This window comes from Hyperoodon ampullatus (genome assembly GCF_949752795.1).
Source record: "Hyperoodon ampullatus genome assembly, contig: scaffold_524, whole genome shotgun sequence".
Lineage (NCBI taxonomy): Eukaryota > Metazoa > Chordata > Mammalia > Artiodactyla > Ziphiidae > Hyperoodon > Hyperoodon ampullatus.
In genome coordinates this window covers 72,977-78,522 of record NW_027640862.1, presented here as the reverse complement: position 1 = coordinate 78,522, position 5,546 = coordinate 72,977, and positions in this window count along the sequence as shown.

The following is a 5,546-nucleotide window of genomic DNA, read 5'->3' as shown; positions in this document are numbered from 1 at the left end:
TAGGAATAGGGTCAAGGCCTTACTTAAGGACAGTGTCAGGGCAAGGCCTAGGAGGAGCATAAAGGCCTCTATAGGATCAGCATCAGGGGCTGGGGCTGCGGCTGGGGCTGGACCTGGGGCCTTAGTTAGATATAGTGTCAAGGCCTTAGTTACCACATTGTCAGGGGAAGGCCTAGGAGGATCATAAGGGCCTCTATAGGATCAGCATCTGGGGCTGGGGCTGGGGCTGGGGTTCGGGCTAGGGCTGGGACTGCGGCTGCGGCTGGGGCTAGGGCTGGGGCCTTAGTTACGAATAGTGTCAAGGCCTTAGTTAGTGTCACTGTCAGGGCCTTAGTTAGGGTTAGCATCAGAGCTTTCGTTAGGTATAATGACAGGGCCTGAGTTAGAAGTAGTGTCAGGGCCTGAGTTAAGGACAGTGTGAGGGCAAGGCCTAGGAGGAGCATAAGGGCCTCTGTAGGATCAGCATCAGGGGCTGGAGCTGGGTCTGGGGCAGTGTCTGGGGCTGGGGCTGGGGCTAGGCGTGGGGCTGCAGCTGGGGCTAGGCCTGGGGCTGCGGCTGAGGGTAGGGCTAGGGCTGCGTTTGGGGCTAGGGCTGGGGCTCGGGTTAGGGCTAGGGCTGGGGCTGTGGCTAGGGCTGGGTCTGGGGCTGGGGTTAGGGCTAGGGCTATGGCCTTAGTTAGGAATACTATCAAGGTCTTAGTTAGGGTCACTGTCAGGGCCTTAGTTTCGGTTAGCATCAGAGCCTTTATTACGTAAAATGTCAGGGCCTGAGCTAGAAGTAGTGTCAGGGCCTTAGTGAGGGACAGTGTCAGGGCCTTGGTTAGGATGAGCTTCAGAGCCTTTGTTATGTATAATGGCAGGGACAGAGTTATGAGGAGAGTCAGGCCCTTAGTTACAGACAGTATCACAGCCTGAATTAGTAGTAGTGTCAACGCCTTAGTTAGTACGAGAGTCAGAGCCTTTCTTATGTATAATTGCAGGGCCAGAGTTGGGACGAGAGCCAGGCCCTTAGATAGGGACACTGTCAGAGACTTAGTTAGGGACAGTATCACAGCCTGAGTTAGTAGTAGTGTCAAGGCCTTAGTTACGGACAGTGTCAGGACCTTACTTTCAACGAGCATCAGAGCCTTTCTTCGTTATCGTGTCAGGGCCTGATTTAGGAGTAGTGTCAAGGCCTTAGTTAGGGTCAGTGTCAGGGGCTTAGTTAGGAGTACTGTCAAGGCCTTATTTAGGATTAATGTCAGAGACTTAGCTAGGATTAGCATCAGAGCCTTCATTAGGTATCGTGTCAGGGCCTGAGCTTGGAGTAGTGTCAGGGACTGAGTTAGGAATAGAATCATTGCCTCTCTTAGGAACAGTGTCAGGTTCTGTGTTCAGTGTAATATCAGGGCATAAATTAGGACAGTGTCACGGCCTTAGTTAGGACTAGCATCAGAGCCTTGGTTAGGATTAGGATCAGAGCCTTCATTAGGTATCGTGTCAGGGCCTGAGCTTGGAGTAGTGTCAGGGCCTTAGTTAGGGACAGTGTCAGGGCCTGAGTTAGGACTAGCATCAGAGCCTTGGTTAGGTATCGTGTCATGGCCTGAGTTAGCCGTAGTCTCAGGCCCTACTTAGGGACTGTGTCAGGGCCTTGGTTAGCACTACCATCAGAGCCTTTTTTAGGCACAGTGTCAGGGTCTTGGTTAGGACTGGCGTCCGGGCCTTCTGTTAGGTACACTGTCACGGGCGGAGTCACGCTTAGGGACTTTCTTAGGGACAGTATCAGGCCCTGAGGGTGTCCCCTATAGTCTCATCTGTCACTAAATAATGCCCTGATCCTGTCCATAACCAAGGCCCTGAATATGTCCCTAAGTGCATCTCTGACGATGTCCTTAACAGCCTGAACTCTCTTCAGGTTATCTCTGAGGCTCTGACACTGGCCCTTCCTAAGGCCTCACCCCGGGGTTGTCCCAGGCTGCTGGGCAGTTTTCTCTTGTCCGCATCTCTGGCCAGCTGCCTGCCATTGGCCACTCGAAGATTCTGCGATGCAGTGGTCCCACGTGGGATGTGCCTGTGTAGGCTCACCTGTGGGAGGAGAGTCATGGCCACTCCGCCCTCCAGGGGACTGCGGCTCAGGGTAGGAATCTCTCAGCCAGTGTCTGGAGAACGGGTTCTGTGTCCTTGTTTGTTGTAAATCCCTTGGAGTTACCTCTAACATTTTTTAAATGGATCTCCCCCTCAGGATAATTTGATCATAATTTGATTATATCAATAATCAAATTACTGATAAATAATATAAATTACTTACCACATAAAAATTCAGGAATGACATTACTAGAATGAGCAGGAAAACACTGGATGCCCCCCACCCCCAATGATCTATTACTTGCAGGATTTAAAATTCTAACGAGAAAACACTCACTCTCCTCACCCTCTTGGGCGTCAGCACAAGGCGGGAAGCAGCTGCATCCTTTATTTATCCCTCTGATTTTCCAGAACCTTTCCTTCAAGGAGAAATCTCTGGGCTCTGCGGGAGCTGTGAGTGGTGACCATCAGGTAAATCTGAGACTGACAAGCAAGAGGAAAAGAGATAGAGGAGGAGATGAGAATCGGTGATGGGGAGAAGCAGGGGCATCCCCGTTCAATCGCAGGCCGAGAGTCTGGGTTCATCTCCAACGAAGCTAAGGACCACCAGGATCTGGCCCCACTGGCCTTGTCACCTGGTGTGGGGACTGGGGACAGCCAAACCACCATGGCCACTCTCAGAGAAATAAAGAAGGTGGGAGGGCACCCCGAGAGCCAGATTGAAAATGGTCATGCTGTGAGATAGTAAGATGCCCTTTTCAGAAAAGTGAAGACTGTTCTCTTGGCTCTCAAAGACTTGCAAATACTCTGTGTCCTTCTGGAGACATGCTGAAGGCTTCAGCCTTTGAGGGCAGTAATGGAAGTGCATCGGGGCTCAAAACCATCCAGCACTCACTCACTCCTTGAGGGTGCCGAGGATGACCAGTGACCACCCCTCGGGTGCCGTGGGGCCTGAAATTCCCTGATCACCGAGGACGGGAGGGGCCGCACAGACACTCCACTGGACCACCGGGGGCTTGGCCAGTGGGCTACATACATACATGGCTTGCAAACATCCTGTGCCATTTTGGATGGTGGATTATCTTATTCCTTGCTCCTTTTATACACAACTCTTTCTCATTTTGAGGAAGTCTAATTCATCTATTTTGTCTTTTGTTGCTTGTGCTTTTGGTAGATCTAAGATATCATGACCAAATCCAAGGTCATGAAGATTTACTCGCATGTTTTCTTCTACGAGTTTTATAATTTTGGCTCTTGCACCTAGGCCTTTGGTCCATTTTGTGTTGATTTTGTATATGGGGTGGGGGGAGGTAAGGGTCCAACTTTACTCTTCTGCCTGTGGGTATCCAGTTGTTCCACCACCTGTGCTAACTGTTTGGGAGAAAATACCTGCAAATGATGCGACCAACAAGGTCTTAATTCTAAAATATACAAACGGCTCATACAGCTCAAAAAAGAAAAAAAAATCAAAAAATAAGCAGAAGGTCTAAACAGACATTTCTCCAAAGACATACAGATAGCCAATAGGCACATGAAAAGATGCTCCACATCGCTAATTATTAGAGAACGCAAATCAAAACTACAGTGAGTTATCACCTCATAGTGGTCAGAATGGCCATCATTAAAATGTCTAGAAAGAAATGCTGGAAGGGGTGTGGAGAAAAGGGAACCCTACTACACTACTGGTGGGAATGTAAATTGATGCAGCCACTATGGAAAACAGTATGGAGGTTCCTCAAAAACTAAAACTAGAATTACCATATGACCCAGCAATCCCACTCCTGGGCACATATCCAGACAAAACTATAATTCGAAAAGATACATGCACCCCAGCATTCACAGCAGCACTATTCACAATAGCCAAGACATGGAAGCAACCTGAATGTCCCCCAGCAGATGAATGGATATAGAAGATGTGGTACATATATACAACGGAATATTACTCAGCCATAAAACAGAATGAAATAATGCCATTTGCAGCTACATGGATGGACCTAGAGATTATCATACAAAGTGAAGTCAGTCAGACAGAGAACAACAAATACCATATGATATCACTTATATGTGGATTATAAAATGAGACCCAAATGAACCTATCTACAGAACAAAAACAGACTCACAAATAGAGAAAACAGACTTGTGGTTGTCAAGGGGAAGACAGGGGAGAGGGATGGATTGGGAGTTTGGTATTAGTAGATGCAAATTATTAGATATAGGATGGATACATAAGGTCTTCCTGTACAGCACAGGGAACTGTATTCAATACCCTGTAATGAACCATAATGGAAAAGAATATGAAAAATATGTATATACGTATGTACCTATATATGAATCACTTTGCTGTGCAGCAGAAATTAACACAACATTGTAGGTTAACTATACTTCAGTATCAATTAGTTTGAAGGCACTTTTATAAATTAGGTCTTAGTTCTCTTGTCCTTTCATCCTGGGACAAATGTATAACAGAAACTAACCTGGATTACTCCAGGATGAACTCATATCACACAGAACTTTAACTGTTGAACAAACCGTGAATACCAGTTACACCAGGGGATGTCCTGATCCAATATGAAGTTTGTAAACCTTGTAACAAGCCTGCAGAATCCACTAAATTTGGAAATTCAAACTGAAATGAAGCCACCTATCCCATGACTTCTCCACAACTAGTTATACAACATCAATTGGAAACCATATACAATCAAATGAATGTAGACAGAAACAACTATAGCCTTCCTTTTTTTCCCTTTTAGATGAATACGGTATTTAAGGTGATGTCTTGGGCCGTTTCAGGGTGTTACTCAATTTCCTGGGTATGTGCCATGCACACAGGAGGTACACATGTTAGTTAACTTGTTTGTGCAACTAAATGAAGGTAGTTAATACCACAACACTGTATACATAAAGTGAAGTAAATGCTAAAGTCGTGTTTTGTATTTTTAATGACAATGAAAACAAAAGTGTAGCACTGATATTTGTTACAAAAATGAACGTTAAAAACATTCTTAGTGAAAAAAGCCATACAGAAAAGGCCCCCTAGATCCCATACTCATCTTGTCTGCTTCAAATCCATCAAGGTTGTCCAAATGAGGGAGAAACTCAGTCATGGGTCCAGAAAAAGAAAACTGGATCAGGATGGAAAAAGACATTTTCATACCGTTCGGACAGTAGGTGAAGGTTGAAGTGGGGCTGAGTATTAAATTATAATGTGGACATCAGGATTTCTTCATTTAGGGGTTATGTGCTGGTGCCTTGGGCAAAACACACTGAGCATTTTGTGTCAAGTGGCAAATGTGAGTACTTTTTGACACTATTGCAACTTTTCTGTACATTGTAAATTACTGGAAAGTAAATTACTTTTCTAGACAACCATGTCAGTATCATGCCAGAAAATCAGAGAAGACAGACATCAAATTTTTCTTATAGAGGCCAAGACTTACCCAGACCACATTCAACCAAAGTTGTGATACTTATTTCCCTTGTAG